Source organism: Sapajus apella, unplaced genomic scaffold (genome assembly GCF_009761245.1).
Source record: "Sapajus apella isolate SASKATOON/1434 unplaced genomic scaffold, GSC_monkey_1.0 scaffold2, whole genome shotgun sequence".
In the NCBI taxonomy this organism is placed as follows: domain Eukaryota; kingdom Metazoa; phylum Chordata; class Mammalia; order Primates; family Cebidae; genus Sapajus; species Sapajus apella.
The window spans coordinates 37,909,878-37,931,159 of NW_022436942.1; the positions used below are offsets into that span (position 1 = coordinate 37,909,878).

The window sequence follows — 21,282 nt, forward strand, 5'->3', positions numbered from 1 at the left end:
AGGATGCTGGGGCTGGGAGGTGATGGGCGGCCGCCTCCTCACTGGAGGGATTCCTGGAGAAGCTGCAGTGTGGGGATGCTCTAGACCGAGTACTGCCCCCAGTGTCTTTCCACCTCCTCCTGCAGCAGCGGCAGCGGCAGCAGCAGTTAGCAGCGGCAACTTGAGGCTGCACCCCGGGCAAGACCCCAGGGTGGTGCTCAGCCGAGAAGGGGCTCGGCGCCCCGAAGGGGTGTGTGAAGGGTGGGGGCGGCCAGCTGGGACCAGCTGGTGGCCCTGGAAAACCTCCCACACACCCACACCCACACACCCCTTTTGTGTTGCAGGCTGCCCCTCCAAGAGCGGAGGCAGCGAGAGTACGCGTGTGCCTCGCGCCGGTCCACGCGGGGAGAGCACTGCGGACCGAGACCCGGCACCACCTCCCGGTCCGCCCTCCAGGTAAGGAAGCGGGACTAGCGGCGCGGCCACCTCGGCGGTGCCTATCTGCTCGAATCCATCCCAAAGATTTTCCTTTCGATACACTTGGGTTTTAGTGGTGGGAGTCTGAGACCTAGGGAGGGATCCCCGGGTGGCCTTTTGTGAGAAATATGAGACTACATGTGCATCTCCTGGAAAAGCACTTTGCACAGCGCCCGTGATTTAGAGCCTGGAGTTGATGTTGGGCATCCCCCATCTTCTTGCTTCCTCTTTCCTTCTCTTGTTCTCTCTCCTCCGTCCCCCACCCCCAATCTCAATCTTCTCTCTTTCTTTCCCCTACCTCCCCCCTCGCCCACCTCCCACCCTAAGCAGGCACAGGGTTTCTTTCTCCTCCTGGAGAGGATTGTCTTTCTTACAGGAAAGAGGGGAGTGAAGAAAAGAGAAAGATTTCTTTCTGTTGGGGAGAGGGACAGGGAGCCTCAACAAAGTAGAATACAACCTCTGCGAAAATCAGAGCACAGAAAGCAATTAAACTGAATAAGGGGTGTAGACGAGCCATCCAGCTTGGGCTGTCAGGGAGAGGAAGCGTCAAGTTTGACTTGATTTCCTCCTTGCAAGAGGCTATGTTTCTCACTTGATTCGTTCAAATGGAACAAAAATAAACCGACAATCCAACCCACTTTCAACTGCTTAATTGCTGTTGCTTTTGAGTGCCAACCATCTGACTTTTCCTGTTTCCATCTGTCCTGTGGGGCTGACAATTTGGTATTGCACATCAGTGTTAACATCTGAACTTTGAAAGCCTCCTTGAGTAAGAAAAATAAATTATTACTCTCCTGAGGTTCCTTGGTATGGCCTGTTGTTGGGGGATCAAAAATGTAAAGTTTCAAAACATTTGCAAGGGACAACAGTTTTACAGGGAGGCTTAGATTTCTACTTTGAGAAAGCTAATCTTCTAGTTAGCTTTGTGTACACGTTGATATTCACTTTCTCCAGTATTAACCCTTTGGTGAAATAAAGCAACTGTTTAACTTTTGTGTGGAAGCTACACTTGTGTACGAATTTTCACTTTATTCTTCCTTTCTACTATCTATTTACATTTTATTGTCTGGATACCAAACTTATGCCTGGCTTTATTTTCTTTTAATAGGAGAATATTTAATGGATGTAAACATGATGTTTATACAATTTCAACACTCCCTTTGGAAGGCATATGGAGGGTCAGTTGGACAAGAACCTCTGTACTGGAACAAAGTTTAAAAAGTAATGTTAGAAAGATAGCCTAAATTTTAAAAATCTCGAAGGGGAAAACATTTTTGTAACATCTCGTTAAAAGAAGGAAAAATATATCAAAACAGCAACATGTCCCTAGCTGCCTGCATAATAGGTCAAGTAAATGGTACTTGTTGGACAGAGCCTTTACACCAGCTTCAGCAGTCTCTAATTCCATCATTGGAGATATAAGCTTTGTTTTCCTATTATTTATCAGGGACAGCTAAGCGATAGGACTGTCAGATGGAAGGAGGTATAGAGAAGTGCCTCATTGGGTGTAATAGGAAAGCATTCCAAATGAGTCTTACCTGAACACAGAAAAATCAGCAGATGTTAGTATACAAACCACTTCTTTCTATTTATCAGGGGAAATACAGAGTCTTACTTTTTTTTCTTCTAGATGTCCACTTGATATAAGAAAAGGGAATCTTCTATCTTAACTCTGACCTTCCACACTAATTTTATAACTCAGAAAGTATTTTTTCACCAGTATCTTTAATATATAAGTTTACACACTAACTTAGAAAAAACTGGATTTGTTTGCCATGAGTATAATGTGTACTATTTTCAAAACGATTTTCCGTTTGAGATAATGATCTCTCCTACCTAAGCAGAATTACCAAGTCACAAAAAAAAGATTTTCTTTCTAGGGATTTGACATTTAAATTACTTTTTTTAAAAAAACATAGTGCCTCTGTTGAATGCTAACTGATTTTTAGAGGTACCACCTTTTGGTTACAAGGACAAAGGGATAATAATCACTTAATTACCTCATGTGTATGTACAACTGAATTAACAAGTTTAGACATGAAAAGATGTACAAAAAGGAAGCCAGCTGCCTCCATGTGAGAAAACTAAGATTTTGTTGTCTCATTTCTCCACTGTGTTAGGAAAATGTGAAAGTTTAGGCTTGGTTTGTGACATTTATTTTCATGACTCTTTGCAAATGTTAATTACAGAAATAATACGTAAAAAGATGGATATGACTAGTTTTTCACATACTTCCGAAAAATTAAATGTCTATATATTGGAAATCAGAACTAATTCCAGTATATAGTGAGTGGATTGCAGAGAGACCTTAAATGATATATTATAGAAAATTATTACTCACTTATCCCACAGAATAGTCTAATGTCACAATTTCATACAATCTTTATCTTTTCTCCCTTTGACAGGATATTTTAGTAAATCTCATTAATGTTTCAGAGTAAATATGATAATTATGTCATAAGGTATTTTTGTCAGAACTGAAGACTGCTAATATATAGGGAAAATCCTAATTTCACAAAAATAACCACATGATTGAGAGCTGTTGCTGAGTAGTTTTGAACTTCATTTCACAATGGAGAATATTAGTTATTCCATCTATTATCAGATAGTTCTAATCAAGAAATATGAAAATGAATAACAATGTATTCCTATGATTTGCATATTAGACTGAAAATAAAACTAAAAAATAGTATTAATTATATGCTTGTATTAATTATATGCTAGATGAGCTGGAAGATTAATAAAATAAAATATAGAATGTGTTGGAAATCTGAAAGTTAATTTGAACTTCCCCTTAGCCTAATAACACCATTGACATAATTTCAGTTCATCACTTTGATGTCAGTATATTAAAATGATTTTTAGTACATTCCCAAAATGGATTTTTAGAGCCATCCAATCTTAAAGAACACACACTTAATGCAGACAATTATATGAGCCTGAAATACAGTTTTTATGATTTCCAGTTTATGCAACAGCCAAGAAGAGGTATCATTAATTCCAAATTGAAACATAATTATTTGTTTTCCTAATGGTAATAATTAAATAATTTGGGGAGAACAAAACAGTAAAACAGTTTGATTATATAATGGAACAAATCTTTGTCTACTATTACAAAAAACCCATACCAAAGTTAGACTTTCTGCCATTGTATAATGTAGGTATGGGTCTTGCATGCATTCTGCTGAAAATATAATATTTTTTAAAAATTAAATATCTTATGTAGTTGTAATATTTTTAAATTTTCAAGTAATTTATTTGTCATGAATATATCTGTACCAAAAGTTTAATACTTGATGTGCCTGATTTTAACTGAATTTTTTTTCATTTAAATTGACCAAAGCCATTTAAACAGAGACAAAATATTTGGCAATCTAAATAATAATTTCAGTTAGGATTTAAGGATATGTACACATATATGTTTGCATATGTTTGTGTGTGTGTATATATATATATATTCTAAAATTGTGTAACTTTTTCAAAAAGGATTAGAAATTCATGGACAGTAGAATATAATTTGCTGAAACTAGGGGGCATTCATGTACAAAGTACCATTTACAGAAAGGTGATGGTGTCTTGGGAATGCTTTTAGAGGTTCTTTGGTTGAAATTCTGGGAATACTCAGAGATAATATATTAATGGGGACCTAGATTTTTTATTTTAAACTGGGGTATTATGGCTTTGGGCAGAAGTGATTTTTATATGTGTCATGTTTGAAAAAACTCTCAGTACAAGATGATGCACTTCTTTATACAGGTAACAAGTTGAAATCATATTTTTACATGGTTTGGATATGAATATGATGGCTGATAAAAATTCCATCTGTCTAAGGCTTTGGTAGATGTTTCTTTCAATATTTGCCTTAAGGTAAACGTTCTTAAATATTTATGTAATTGAATGGCATGATTATCATTGAATTGAGTGGGAGAATGTGGATTGGTATGTTTTCATTCAATTCCTCAAAAAAATGATCAATACTTTTCCATAATCTTGTTGCAAATTTAATTTAAACTACTCCACTAAGTGGACCCATTTTCTTAAGCAGAAATATAACATTTCAAAAAAAAAAAAAAAAAAAAGCTTTTTTTTAAAATCTTCTTCGTCTTTTTAAGAGGAGCTAGTTTTATGTGTACTATAAGATAAACTGTGGTAGCTGGGCATATGAACATTACTCCATTCATATGTATTAGCAACAGTAAATAAACTTATTTAAAATTTTAATGCCAATGTATGCTAACTGTTACAAGTAAGAGAGCATGCCATCATTTTCTGTCTATATCAATATAATTTACTATTGTTTTATTAAAAAAGGAAAACTTTCCTTTAAAGTGGACAATAAATATATTGCTATGTTGTAGAAATGGTAAACACTAGAGATACTATTTCTGCAATTTTAAATATAATATTAGAGATTCTATTGCAAAGAATCTTCCTTTTAAAATGGCATCTACATTACATTATTTTTTAAAAAACAATATTTAAGAGAGTTTCAAAAGAAATTAAAACCTACATTAAAGTAAAATAACACATTTATGGTAGTGTTATAAATGAATTTTCTAACATGTCTTTGACAAATGCAGAACAGATATTTTAAAGAATTGTTTCTATAATTGCTCTAATTTTTATATTTATTTAAACCTCAAGTTCTAATTTCTAATTGCTGATTTCCATACTTTATCAATGGTGCAAATGAAAGGTCAAAGTTTATCTTTTTTGGTTACTGCTATTATGAAGATATAAAGAACGCATAGTGGTTACTCCCATAAATGTCTCACATACAGTATGTTTAACATATTACTTATGCACATAGAAAGGCATTTTGTTAAAGAGGAGCTCTAGAAAATCATAAAGCAGATGAACATAAAAAACATGCCTCTATTTCTTAGCTGTTTGTACAAACCGAGAGCTGGGGAATTTCCATGTAGAATGGGATTGGGCTATAAACTAGGGTAAGAATCTGGTGAAACTATTTGGTTAAGATATGATTTCCAAGAGTTCATAACAGCCTTGTTGGATGACATTTCATCACAGATACTAGCTTACAACAATGCCACAGCAACCATAAATACTGTACACAAGACATTTAGCTAAGTGCCTCAATTAGAAATTAATTTCTGATTGAAATATCCACTTAATTAAATTCAGGTATGGTACTGAAACTTGGTCATACCTTAGCTCAAAGAACCTGTTTCTCTACTTGTAAAATGTAGCTTTGTTAATAATTTTAAAGTGCTTAGAGTTCCAATATTTTTTTTTGCCCGAAGGGTATTATATAAGTAAAAGTAATTGTGTCTTATTTCCTGTGATACAAAAATGCTTTCTTTTTCTTTTGAAACAGTTTAACTAAAAATATGCACTCAAATACAAACACATTTGAAGAGTTTGAAATATAAACATTCTTATTCTGCAATTGCTTACATGAGAAGCACTGTCTCCTGTCCTCTTCCATCATGCTCTGTGACAGCAGCCATCATTTCAGTCCCTTGGGAATAGAAAGGAAAGCAGACAAACCCACCTGAAAACTCTGGTGAAAGTGTTTGTGGTGTGGCCTCTGAGGAACAGTCTGTTGTTTTACTTGAGGCTCATTTCCTCTGGGCCAGCCTCCTTGCGTGTCACTCCATGCCTTCTGTGGGTAGGAAGCAGGCACTTGGATTGACTGATTTCAGCTTTGAGATTCCTTGACATCTTTTTTCATCAACATGAAGGCAAAAGGATATGAATACTCAGTCAAAACATGCAGAGCTGTAGCAGAATTATGTGAACACTTTCAAAATACCATACTGAATCATATAATTTTAGGATAATTTATGAAATAGCTTTTCTGTCTTGGAATTTCTTTTGTTTACTTACAAGTGATCCAAGCAAAAGATAAGGCTGTTAAACCATGAGTCAGTATAGTATTTTTTTTTTTTAACTTAACACCTGAGGATAAAGCGGAAAGGATTTTTTCAAAAGAGTTTCAAATCATACTTTCAAATCCATCTATGTCTTGCTTATGGAGACCCTTAAACAAGCACATACTTCATGGTCATTATCTAGGATAATTGACAATTTGTTTTGCTACAAAATCTCTAGATATTGTTCTGAAACATTACACTCTAGTTTGCTTTTAGGATGGATTATTAATAATGTATTTTCAGACACAATTGTATGTGAGAGTTTCTGGAAGTGTAAACAACAAGGTAACACCACAGCAGCGGGCAACACTCACTAAAGCATCAATTTAGAATTGTCTGCTCTCTCTTTGAGAAGGAGAAAGAACTAATTGAGTGTCTTTTTCCCTCATAATATACTGGTCTCCAATATCCCATTCCATACAAACAGCACGGTCCTTGCTTTCCTCCTACAAAATATGGAAACTGCCTACCTGCTTATTTATTAGGGAAAATTGTCTAGAAAGCTTTTAGACAGATGACTTAATGGCCTTTGAAGCAAGGACAAGTACTATAACAGTTTATTAAGGAATAGTTGAGCTCTCACAATCTGGTTTTGAGTTATCAAGATTATTAGGAAGAAAAGTTGACACAGTTTCTCAGGAAAATGACAAGGAAGCAAAGCACTGAAATCTGCTTCTGACTTGGCGTGTCTGCCAGATCCTAGTTTACAAGGCTGGCTTTCTGCCTAATCCCTAGCATTTTCATCAGATTTGAAAAATGAATAAAGTGAACCCTTTGGGCATTAGAGAATATTTCTAGAGCACCGAGACCTCTTCTATAAATAGCATAACATCACCCTTCTATTTTAAACAATGTTCAAAATCCGAGGCCACAGGTTTTTATAATTAAATATATATAAACCAGATCATTCTATGCCTGAAAGTACTAGGGTTTTATCTGTCTGTGTACAGGAAATTCTTATGTTAAAAGCTTAGTTAACAGCATGACATTACAAATAATGTGCCTATTTTTAGTGGTTTTATTAAATAATAACGTTAAATTTAAAAAGCCAAGCATTCACCTTGAGCTACATCTGAGCCTGAGAATTCAAAAAGTGACATTTCTATAGAAAGCCAACATAGCCTTAAATTGACAACACTGCCTTGCTTTTAAATTGTTTTGTTAAAAAGTACCTGATATGCAAATTTCCAATGACGTTTTTTCCTGGAGAATCATAGATACTTTCTGAACCACTCCTAGACAACACAGAATGAATATTGATGACAGGGGAGAGCTGACTCCTTCAGGCAAAAGCGTATGAGATAAGTTCTGTTAGGCCTTTGAGAATCTTGTTTCATCATCTGTACATTGAACACAAAGCAAAAGTTTTATTTCTCTTGATTTCTGGACTTTTAGACCTGTATGCATTGAAGCATATTACAACTTACGGCCTGAACAGAAAAGATTTGTTCAGTTCTCAGGCTGTAAGAATGATATAGGAATTCCTTTGTGTTCCCTTCCTTTCTGCACATTTTATTCCTTTCTCATATCTTTCCTTCTCCTTTCTCATATCTTTCCTTCCTACTCTGCCCTTCCTCCTTATTTTCTTCATTCTTTTACCTTTCCTTTCTTTCTTCATATCTTAATGTAATATTTTCCCATAGAATCACTAAATGAAGATTTGGTACTGTTGACCCATAGTAATCTTCACTAGCTGGATTTATTTTATGTCAACAACCAAGAAATGTAATTTTTAGTTTATATACATTTTAGGTTATCTTCACAAAATATACATATAGATAAGCAAAGGAGCAGCCTTTTAATTTGTTTATGTAATTGGCATACTTAAGTGGAATGTGTCATGATTTGAATGTTTTTAAATTTTTGCATGTAAAGGCTGGCTTGCCGATAATTTCTAAACCATGACTGTTTGCAGAGAGACAGAATAATCATGTTTTAGAGTCCAAAAAAGTGGCACGTACTATTTGGCATGTTTTTCTTTATTTTCTATTTTGCCATTGCAATGGTAATAAGTTATTGTTTTCATGACAGGTGTGCAGCACTGTATTTTTGTTTATTTAATTTATTTATTTTATTGACTTATTTGCTCTTGATAATAAAGAGGTTTTCTGTCTTACAGATGAAATAAAGGAGACTCAATGTTGTTACTTGCCTGCAATTACACATTTAGAAAGCCTCTTGTATTTTTTGTCTATTGGAACTTACCATCTCAGCACTTAATAAAGAGGGGAAAAGTATGCTTTGTATTTCTCTTAATATGTCAGAACTAACTTGTCTTTGCTTATCTAACATCATTATTGAGTATAGGATACACAGCCTTTATTTATCTCATTGAAAAATTAAGAAAGATTTGATATACTTTCATTTCTTCTATGACTCTAATTGCAAAATAAATTGAGTTTGTGTTTTAAAATTATTCAAGGGGCATTTTTGTCATCTACCAAGAAAAGACACTAAGCCTAAGTCACTAAGCTAAATTTGCCTTTAGTCACTGCCATATCACTGTGATGTCAGATATATCATCTTATTTGTTTTCTTATTTGTAAACTTTGTAGTTACAAGCCACCACTTAGGGTGCAATGAAAAGTGATTGGAATAATAAGCACTATAGCTTTATCACTAGCTTTCTGGCCGTATCTCTCATTATTCTCCTCACTGATACACATACACATCTTCTTGCTGTTCCTTCAAATAACATTAATGGAAGTTGTTGAATCTATTGATGCTTTTTATCTTTTATTCCAAGGTGGTATGGTTAAACATTCTGCTCTAAGTGAACATATCCATCCCACAATTATTATTCAATTCAAACATGAGGTCTATCAGTTGGCAATTCTTTGTGTTAAGGACACATTTTGGAGCAATAGCTAATAGCCATACCATTGCAATATGAATGAATTTTGTGTGTTTGTAGCTAAACTGATTTAAGAAAACCGGAATTTTAGTTGGGAAGGGCCTATAGAAAGAATACAAAATTATATGAAACATAGGATAGGTATTAATGGAAATATTTGAATGAATACATGTAATGATATTGTTTCTTAAACTATGTCAGGCACTTTTCTATGTACTTTCAGTGCTTCACCCCATTTAATATTCTCAATAACTTCTTGGGATTTGTGCTAATTTTTTCATAATTTTGAAGTGAGAAAGTTGTGGAAAAATAATATTTGAGTAACTTTCCCAGGGTCACATTATGTAGTAAGATGTAGAATCAAACCTAAACTACCTATTTACAGGGACAATCACAAGTAGTCACACCATCAATAAATTCATAAATTGCAGAAGATGAGGAACAGATAGTGGCAAAGAGGTAGAAGTAACCAAAAGAGATTAAAGAGTGAAAGGCAAATTGATCCACTTTATAGTTTAGGTCAATATGATCATGATGGCAATAAAATAAAGGTATGAAACTTAGAGAGCTGGGTTCAGATAGCCAACTCTGGAATGATGAACTTCAATAAGATATTTCACTGCTGAAGTTACCCCCCCCCACCCTGCCAGGAATGAAAATGCAATAATGTTTGCAAATGTCTGGTACCCTGTTTCTGTATGGTGGATCTGACCACCTTTGCTCTCTCTCTTTGTCTTTTTGTTTTAAAATTTTCAGAAATTCTTTCACTTTTAAAAATGCCACCTGACTCAGAATCGCTTAAGCAAGAAAAAGAATTTTGGAGCTCATGTGACCATAAAGTTCAGGAATATTCTGGCTTCAGTCATAGGTGGAAATGGGGACTCAAGCCATGTGGTCAAAACCAAGACTATTCTCCCTCCCACCACTGTACCACTAGTAGTCAATAATTTAACAACTGGTATAATTATACCAGTGTGAAAAGCCTATCCACCAGAGGCTATGGTCTGAGTTATTTAATTCTAGTTTTGTCCTTGCCTTACTCTCTATGGTGTCGTCTCTTTTTAATACATAAAGGTAGATCATCTTCATTCATCTCATTGAAAAGATAAGAGGGAAGTCCTTTACAGGACTTTAAGAAATTCAGCTTAGTATAGCTAAGAACAGCAAATTGCAGAGACACTTGTGTATAAATGAGAATTTCAAACTTTTATTAGTTTCGTAAGGAAGGAAAGTTATTTCAAGGAGTTTATAAAATTTTAACCTATGTATGCTACAGATTAAACGTTATCAATTTGTACAAATATGTTATACATTTTATATTTGCTATACCCCAATTGAAGAGGAAATATTTGGTAATAATGTATTGCTTCAGTAAGTATGATGATGTACCTATTATATGCCAGGCACCATTTGGATGCTGGGGATACAGAAGTAAAAATAACAGACAGGTTCTCTGCATGTAGGAGGTTATATTCTAAGGAAGAAGACAGACCATTAGAAACATAGTTTTGTTGGTAGTTATATAATAAATACTATAAAATCATAAAATAAGCTAATAAAACAGAGCAATAGTGGGAATGTGGTCAACCAAAAGTTGAACCTGAAAAGAAAAAGGAGCCAGCCCTGTAACTATCAATCAGGGGAAAGCACGAGGTCAAATGAAGCAACCAGTGCAGAAGCTCTACAGTGGGAATGAGTTTGGTCTACTTAGGTATAAAGATGCTGGTTTTATGTGTTTAACCTGCCTTAATGTTTTAATTAAAAATAACCTGCAAACATGATTAAGAAATTTCAAAACAGTATAATCATGTATAATCTCACCATGCTCTAAATATATGCTGTCTCATTTCTGTGTTATATGTTTTTGGTCTGTGTTCATATGCTTACATTTTTATGGTGACAATCATGGAATATACACTATTTTTACTTTGACTTTTAAAGTGTATTCTCAGGTGTCTCAAAGACATATATTTTTATCCTCCAGTTTTATCTTCAGAAGAGTTACTGCTCTTCTTTTGTTCTGTATATTTTTTAGACACTTTCTATGTATCTTTTTTTTCTTAAACCTTAATAATTCTTTCCCTTTCCCCTCATTTCTAAAGAAATTAAATACATGGCTTAACTCCAGTTTTATGACGCCTATAAATTTAAGTGAACACCTTAACTTTTTATCACAGTCATGACATTTTTCAATGTAATTTCCTTTTGAGTATATTTTTGATTACATCCTACAAAACTCTAATTTAGATTTTGAAACAAAAGTAAATAACATTCAAAACATAATGAAACAAATCATTTTGTGTCGATTATCACTTAGACAACACAGATCTTATAGCATTAACCGGAAATTATTTTTCCTCTATCTAGTCTCATATCCTGGTTTCAAGAACTCAATAACCTAAGTCTAGCCAAGTTGCCATATGATAGCAAACCAGTTGCTTACAAAGGCATATTAACTTTTGTGAGACTGCAATACCACTCAATCTGCTACACAGTAATGAAGTAATAATTAAAGCATCAATCTTAAATGTCCCCCTTTCTTTTCTCCTAATGCTCTCTATAGGCATTATATTCTGATAATAACGTGTTTTGAAAATGGAGTTTTCTTTGCTAAACTACTCTGCTCTATAAGGCTCTTTTGTATTCTAAATATTTTATGTTATACTACATATATCATACACATGTATATATAGTATATTTTGATTTTTTAAATGCATCTGGTTCCTCTACTAAATGCCAGTTTTTCAGAATTTTGCAATGACAATTTTATCATCTCTGACTCTTCAGTGCCTGACAGATCTTAGGGATTGAATATTTTATAAAATATTTATTGAAGGAGTATATTAGTCTGTTCTCAGTCTGCTAAAAAAGACATACCCAGCACTGAGAAACTTATAAAGGAGAGGTTTAATGGATTCACAGTTCCACATGGGTGCAGAGGCCTCACAATCATATCAAAAGATGAAGGAAGGGCAGGCAAAGAGAAAGCATGTACAGGGGAGGTAAAGAGAGAGCATGCACAGGGGAACTCCCCTTTATAAAACCACCAGATCCTGCAAGACTTATTTATCACGAGAACAGCATAGGGAAAACCTTCCCCTATGATTCAATTCCCTCCCATGACACGTGGGAATTATGGGAACTACAATTCAAGATGAGATCTGGGTGGGGACACAGCCAAACCACATCAATGAGTAAATCCACGAAGTCTATATTTTCTAACTGACATCCAAATTTAGTACACATCTATATACAATATTAGCAAAAGTTCTATGAAATATTACTTGTTATGCACTTTCAATTATCCTTTTCTATTTTATAAAAAAAATTACTGGTCATGATCAACTAAGTTTATATTACAGTCTAACAATACATAACAACCTGTAGTTTGATTTTTTTTTCTTTTCTTTTTGAGACAGAGTCTGGGTCTGTCATTCAGGTTGGATTGCAAGGGCATGATCCTCCCACCCTAGCCTCCTGAGTAATTGGGACTGCAGGTGCATACCACCACACCTGGCTAATTTTTGTATTTTATGTAGAGACAGGGTCTCACTATGTTGCCCAGGCTGGTCTTGAACTCCTGCCTGAAGAGATCTCCCTGATTTAGCCTTCCAAGGTGCTGGGATTACAGGATGAGCCACTACATCTGGCCCCAAAATTATAATCTTATTGCTATATTCACATATAGGTAATTTTGTGTGAATTTATAATGCATTATTTTAAAGTCCACAATCTAGCAATCTAGGACCAATGCTGTTATTGACCACTCTTAAGCAGATTCATGTCAGTTGGCTACCTTTTAAAGAGTTCAGCTAATAGCTCTTAAGCTTTCTTTTGGTTGTCATGGGGTTGATATATTACACTTTTTTTATTTTTTCTTTCTTTCTTTCTTTCTTTCTTTTTTAGTTGTGGATGAACTTTCTTGTAGATCAGAAGAGAATACACAGAAGGAATAAGGGATTACTTCTCTTCCTTTAAAATAATGAGTGGAGAACTAGTCTATGGAAAAAAATAGACAATGAAGATTGGGCATAGGTATTTAGAGTTTTGTGTTCAAATTAAGAAACAAACAAATAACATACAAACCGTCAATCCATCACCAACTTCTTAATGTGGGAATTTTACTAAATGATCTCATTGACACCTTTCAGTGCTAACATGTGAAGTTCTGTAATTGACCATGACATTTTGCTGCAAGAAAATTAGACAGGTAAGTAGCCCAGGACATAAAGCCTTTGGCTTCCCTTTGACCAGATTTGGAGTTTCAACAAAACAGGCATGATCTGTTTTCCTCATCCGTATGGACCAGAGCCTCACAGATAATAATCAGTCATTATATTACATTTCTGCTTCAGATCCTTTGTTCTTCCCCTTTTCACTGGCTGGAATGCTCTTCCTCTGCAGTCTCCTTTGATTACTTCTTCAAACCATTTGTATGTTTACTCAATTTTTGTGTGGTCTTTCCTGCCCAATCTTATAGTACTTTTATATCTCTTCCCTTTTCCCCAACATTGTTCTTCTTAGCACTTATCACTATTTGAATACAGGTTTTAAATTTATTTATTTATTTATCACCTCCTTGTGATTATTAGAATATAAATTCCATGGTGACAGAGATTTTTGTATTTTTTATTTTCTGCTCTCCTAATACCTAAAACAACACACATGTGTTGTTCCATAAATATTTGTTGAGTCAATGAATCAATGAACTGTGAATTACCTCTCCATTAATTAGAAGAGCTCTATGCATCTTATCCAATGAAAAAAAATACTAATTTACCAGTCTGAACAATTTGCATAGAAATGACAAGCTTATACCTTTTTTTTTTTTTTTTTTTTTTTTTTTTTTTTGAGACGGAGTTTCACTCATGTTACCCAGGTTGGAGCGCAATGGCGCGATCTCGGCTCACCGCAACCTCCACCTCCTGGGTTCAGGCAATTCTCCTGCCTCAGCCTCCTGAGTAGCTGGGATTACAGACACACACCACCATGCCCAGCTAATTTTTTGTATTTTTAGTGGAGACGGGGTTTCACCATGTTGACCAGGATGGTCTCGATCTCTTGACCTCGTGATCCACCCGCCTCGGCCTCCCAAAGTGCTGGGATTACAGGCTTGAGCCACCGCGCCCGGCCAGCTTATACCTTTAAAGTGCTTATAGGAAATATTTTATTTGTAGACCAAGTTACAGTTTACAATAAGAAGGCCAAAATGACTTATTTGTCTATTAGGCCATACATGGAAGCTTAAACTTTCTAGTGAAAGAGTTATATTTATTATACAAATAATTTTCAACTTAGCTATTTTCTGTCATGATCCAGTCAACTCCATCCTACTGAATTTTTCCTCCTAACTATTGCTGATTTTGTCCTGTAATCTCACATTGATTATTGTAAGAAAAAGACAGAAACCCTTTTCTAACTGGTTTTTCTACCTTAGGGTCCTACTTTCTTCAGCCCATCTTCCTCACAGTCGCCTAAGTCACTGAACACAACTCTGATCAGATTATTCTTCTGATTGACATACTCATGCAGCTTCCTCAAAATTAAATAAACAAAAGGGAATGTCTCTCATTACCTATGTACACATTATAATTACCTTTGCTGGCTCATCACAGTACTTGTCACCCCTAAATACTCCCCTACTGTCCCTCTCCATGAACAACTTCCATCTCTAACTACATCCATTTTATATTGCTCCCTTTATTTCTAATTTATTTTTTATGTCTGTTTCTCAAGGAAATTTTTCCCAACCCATCTCTGTAGTTCAAAGCTTACGTAATACTCTCAGCATATTTCCAGCCTTACATTTGTCGTGTTGTTTTAGGATTATTGTTCATATAACCACCCCCCCTTTGGTTTTGAACTCACTAGGTTTAAAGATTATGTCTTATTCTTTATATTCCCATTTACTGGAGGAATATCTGACACATAATAGACATTATCAAACCTTGCTGAACAAAAAGAAAATGAGTATATTTAGCCTAGATGGGGAATACTTCTAAAACATGCACAAAATCAGGCATTTTCTAACTGTGTTTGTAATGATAAACTTGATTATATCACTAGCCATTTATGCTTTGGAGAGAGGAAGCTTCATGCAGTCTAGGGAAACCAAGTAACCTTCACTTGGTAATTGGTCTTTCAAAAGAAGAAAAGAGGAGAGGAGATGAGGAGAGGACAGAGGAAGGAAAAGATAGGATAAAGAGGAGATAAAAGAAGAAGAGTGTCAGCTGTCTTTGAGAAGCTTATTCTAGGGCTCATCTTTGACAGCAGAAATGTTAAGATGATTTTTTTTCTTGCTAAACTTGACTTATCCCTCAGGCATCAACTTAAATCAGAGAGGCTACTTCTAACCTCTCAATGACAATTTTGTTTCCCATTATATTTTCCATAGCACCCTGTATTTTTTAATAGCACTTGCACAATTTGGAATTATATACTTATTTATTAGACTGTTTATTAAATGCCATGAGAAGCCAATAAGAACATCAACTGCAAGAGGTCAGGGGCCATGTATGCTCTATGGAAGCAGCCACAATGCAGTCAAACACACAACACCTGACACATCATAGATGCTCCAGAAACGTTTGCTGAATAAATAGGAAGATGATAAAGATGCATAGGAGACTGACTGAACTTTAAATGTGTGCTTTCTTTATCCCCTAGTCTTTAAAGAAGTATGACGCTTTCTGTATTGGGGAGGAAACAGAAAAGAATATGGTAGTTTGGTATATTTGAGAGAGGATGAGAGGCTTGGTTAAAATAGAAAGCTGAGTTTCCACAGTGATTGGATCCAATCTGAATACAAATTTAATCAACCTTTGAATATATCTACTATCATCAGACCCTAAAATTGTAAATTCAGCAATGTAATATGGCTGCCTTTTTAAAAATAAATTTTTATTATTTATATCTGAGAGTAAATATTCAGTTTTTTCGTATTATAGTAGTATAAATAATTTGCTTTCTGAAATTCCTCCAGAACTGCCAAGAATTGGCAAACTGTGTGGTGGAGAGATATGAATAAATAATTGCAACAAAAATATTTCAATAAACCCTAAGTAGACTTTAAGTTTGAAAATGTTGAATACTTAACTGATTTTAAGGAGGAAATATATTTATAAATTCATATCTCATAGGTGAGGGTACTGATGAAACTAAATTTAGTTGATGGAAATCTGAAGTGGGATGCAGACAAGTGCTTTAAATATATATTGCTAAAATTTTAACCTTGAGTTTTTTTTTTCAATTATTTTGATAACATGTTTTCTCAGAATCAGGGCATCACAGAATTTTTTCTTCTTGTTTGCTTCTTTTCTTTGTAATGGGAACAGTCTGTGATCTTACATCCTCTGGGTGTGAAAACACATTTTCAGAAACTATCTAAAAAAGTACTGTGAAAAATAAATCTTCTAGATAAAGATAAAATAGAGATTGTTATTAAAATACAGACTCAAATTATTTTTTAAAAGTCTCTTATTACTTGATTAGTCAGCTGAGAATAATTGTGTCAAAAAATCTCTGAGATTATATGTGTGTATTTCTACATTTTCTTCAAACAATAATACATTAAATTATAAACTTATAACAGTGAAAAAATAATATTTATTGCTATAATGCAAAAATATAAGACTGAATTTAAGGACTTTATGATTGCAGGAACCGTTTCTATATTGTTTGCAATTTTATCCCCAGTGCTGGCCTAGCAACACATGGCACTTAACTAAGTAAACACTTAAAAATTTTTGGTGGATATTGCTGAATGTATCATCCTTGATTTTTTTCATTTGTTTATCATTCATTTGCATATTTCTTTCGAATAAGTGTAATAACTTAATGCGTGGCTTTGGTAATAAGTTTTCATGAACTGAAATTAGATGCAGTCAAGTCTACTCTTCTAAGGTGAAATATGACTTCTTTGTTTTCTCAGTCTTTGCTTCCCTAGATTAAATCACAAGGTAGCTCACTGTTAAGTTTCAAATAAAATAAGGCAATTTAAATGCTCGTTTTGTGGCAGACAATTAAGAGTGAAGAGATGATATATAATAATATATTCCAATTCCTTTTAATGGGACCAACTAATGTTGTGGATTATTTGAATCCATGTTACCTATCTCTCAAACAGATAATCGTTCTTGACTTTCTTTTTGCCCTTTACTTTTTCTCTAGTTTTTCTTCTTTCTCTATTTTTAACCATTTCTTCATATATATTATAAATCTCTATTGCATCCAAAGTGCCGAGGAGTTCTGTTACTGAAAAAGTTATTTCTCTAAAGATGTTCAATATATATACTTAATACTATAAATGTGAAGTGATATTTTTAGAAAAAGTATGATTCATTGCTAGTAAACTGCAATGTTTTAAAATAAATATTTTAGCTTGTTTTTTAAATAAAAAATATTCCATAAAATTATTTAAAATAAATAATCTAATAATATATAAATGGAAAAATTAATCTTTTTTAAGACATTATTTTCTTCCAGTCAGCCATTGTTAGTAACCTCTTATATTCTCTAACAGAAATATTAAAAGCCCCTAACAGAAATATTGCATTTGCAAACATCGTATTTAAACTCAGTGTTCCATGACATTCGCAATGGTCTAAACATTTTGAGTTAGATTATTTTATGTATGTTGGATTATATTTTACTTTATACAAACTACAGTGATTTTTAAATGCATAGTTACATATTTTATATATTAGGAATAGTTTTATCTATTGCTTTTGGTTAATGCATCATTAAGTAATTGTTTGAAACATGTTAATTTGAATTGATTTTTTTACTTTAACTGTACACTAATTCAGTTTGATGATTTTAGTTTTCTTTCTAGTAAAATTTGTGATGACAGTAACAACGCACGTGAGGTTTATTAAAGGATTTTATGTATTTGATCATGTTTAAAGATTTTTATAAATGTTCCACTTTTTTCATACTTCAAACTATCCTTGTGTTAACATATTATATAATATCTTGTTTAATATTTTTCCTTAAGAATTGATACTCTATATCATAATCTTATAATTTTAATGTTTGCATTTCTATATACATTCAGACATTATTATAAATACAATTATATAATTATATTTAATGTATCTTTGGTTTGGGGCTGTAATTGTTAAGCTTAAGAATATTAAAGCATTTGAAAATGCAAATATGTTAAGAACAAGCTTGCATATGTTAGCTACATGTAAAATATTTTAAAACAAAAAGAAAAAATGTGGAATACGTCTGAAGAAATATGAAGTTTCAACAATGTTTATAAAATCTGGTAAATTTAATAATAGTTTATATGTTTAGAGTTTTCATTACATATCAGGTGCTGCGTTAACTGTTTTTGTATATTACTCATTTAATACTTCAAAACGTCTGTGAAGTTTCAACTAGTGTAATGCTTATTTTGGAAATAAGAAAATTGAGGCACAGTGAAATGATACTATTTGTTTAAGGTCATATCTGTTAAATGTTAGGGGATTTGAATTTCAATCCAATAGGATCTAGATCATTTATTACTTCATTAATTCAAAAATCTCTGAGCATTAGTTTCAGTAAGTTCTTTACTGAATGAGTTCTTTACCCACAAATAACTTATCCTTCAGTGGGGGTAGAAAAATAAGTGGAGAAAAGAAGGAAAGAAGGAAGGGAAGGATGAGAAGAAAGAGGGAAGGAAGGCAGGAAGAAAGGAAGGAAGGAAGGAAGGAGAGGTGCTATTAATAAGCTTTATTTTCATGAATGCTATCAAAAAATAAAAATAAAAACAAGAAAAGGGAGTAGAGAGTGCCCCAATTTGGGGATATGAAGACAGAATACATTTTTAAATAAAATTGTCATTGAAAGTCACATTTCAGCATAAATCTGGAAGAGGTGAGGAATTAAGCGAGTATTAGAGATCAGGCCATGCCTGGTGATTTCAAGGAAAGGGAGGTGTCCACGTGGGCCACGTGGTGTGGGCTGAGGAAGCACTAAGAGCTTTTTACAGAGAGGTAACACAGAGCCAGATGGTGTAAGGCCTTGGGGCGACTTTGGTTTTATTTGGAATGAGAGGGGAAACCAGTAAAGCATTTTGAGCATATGAGTAACACATCAAACTTTGATTTTCTTAAGAATCACTTTGAATAAAGCGTTTTTGCTGGAATAGATTGAATGGGGCCAAGGGTGGGAAATAAGAAGAGAATTTGGACTTTGTTGGTTTTTGATGGAAGCAAAAGTGCTCCATATCTATTCTACGTATTTCCTAGGTTTTGAGCATTTTAAATGGGCAGTGGAAAGCTCAGAAATACATTCCTATCAATTTTTTATGAGAAATGGAGTTTACCTTCCCTCATACGAGGTAGAGCTTATTATAACACTAATTTTTTTTAACATGTTATACATGCTTCCTCAGCCACTTTCCCAGCTAATTTGTTATCTTGGGGCATGTAAGTAAAAGTTGGGTTAACTTCAAGGCATCTAGGAAAATAGCAGAAAAAATATCTTTTTATTTTTTCCTATGATTGAAAGACTTACTAATGCACTCAAACTGTCAAAGAATGAGAAGCATTGTTAAGGTTTCATGAATACAGAGTGAGTCCAATTGCTTCTAAAAGCTATCCCCCACAAAATTCCTGGAGTGGCATTACTTTTCAAGTAAGTTATTTTGAGACAAGATGCTTTTGCTTGTCAATATTTACATTTAATTTCATTTTGAACAAAAACAGATTGATACCAACATCCACAATGATACCTACTGTAATGAGGGCTGATTTAAACAGTTGTAAGACAATATATGAAATTCTTTGAAATTAATCATCACATAAATGTTGCTTATTATAGTCAACTACATAGTAACAAATTTAGAATTAAAAGATGTTTATACAAAAACAGATTGATACCAACATCCACAATGATACTTACTGTACTGAAGGCTGATTTAAACAGTTGTAAGACAATATATGAAATTCTTTGAAATTAATCATCACGTAAATGTTGTTTATTATAGTCAACTACATAGCAACAAATTTAGAATTAAAAGATGTTTATAACCATATACCTGTGATGATGTATGTTTTAATCAGTACATACTCCTGATGTTTTTAATACATAGTCAGCAAGTATTTACCTATTGCTTGCTCTGAGATGAGCCTGCAGCCACATTTGAATTAAGACATTCAAATTCAGTTTAGAAATGTTTTGAAAAGCTTGGGTTATTTTCAGGAAGGATATAATACAAACAGCTAAGAAAGACCCACAAAATGCTTTTGGAGAAAAGTGTGTGATAATTTGTTATTTGTTGTTCAAATAAAGACAATGGATACTTAAATAAAATCCACAAGAAATAATCAGATACAAGGTGTATGGGGTTAAGTCATTCAACACATTTTCATGACCTATATTTAGGCATGAGATTAGACTGGAAGCCCACCAGTCGGCATAGGATGGAACACCAGTTCATGTATGAAGTTTTAGAAGGAATATTTTTCTTTGGGATTAAGGAAATAATGCTAGCCCATGATACTTACACTTTCTACCTTTTACAGGAGTCCCCCTTACCCACGATTTCACTTTTTGTGGTTTTAGTTACCCATTACTATGTCTGAAAATGTTAAATGGAAAAATTCTAGAAATAAACTATTCATAAGTTTGAAAATTCAAGTTGTTCTGAGTAGCGTGACGAAATCTCACACCATCCTACTCCATCCTGCCCAGAACATGACTCATCTCTTTGTCCAGTATCTCCATGCTGTCTATGTTATCCACCTGTTAGTCACTTAGTAGTCCTGGCAGTTGTCACACTGGCTATTGGTATCACAGTGCTTGTGTTCCAGTAACCCTTATTTTACTTAATAATGGCCCATAAGCATATGAGTGGGGATGTTGGCAATTAGGATATGCCAAAGAGAAGCCATAAAATGCTTCTTTTAAGTGACAAGGTGAAAGTTTTTGAGTTAATAAGGAAAGAGAAAAGAATCATATGCTGAGATCATTAAGAGCCATGATAAGAACAAATGTATTCATAAAATAGTGAAGAAGGAAAAAGAAAGCCATGCATAGTACATAGTATAATGATTAGTACTAGCCATGATTTCAGGAATACCC

At 33.9% G+C, this 21,282-nt stretch overlaps 1 protein-coding gene across 6 annotated transcripts in view; it reads left to right on the forward strand.

Moving 5' to 3' along the window:
• The window catches only part of SYT1 (synaptotagmin 1), a 566,059-nt gene continuing 544,777 nt past the window's right edge, over positions 1-21,282 (forward strand). For 5 of the 6 annotated variants that reach the window (XM_032296338.1, XM_032296345.1, XM_032296355.1 and 2 more), the window contains exon 1: positions 1-435. The gene's annotated coding sequence lies outside the window, so the exon portion shown is untranslated. Of the gene's footprint in view, positions 436-3,911; positions 4,213-21,282 lie in introns of those variants that run through there. The other variant, XM_032296351.1, reaches the window with a different exon arrangement.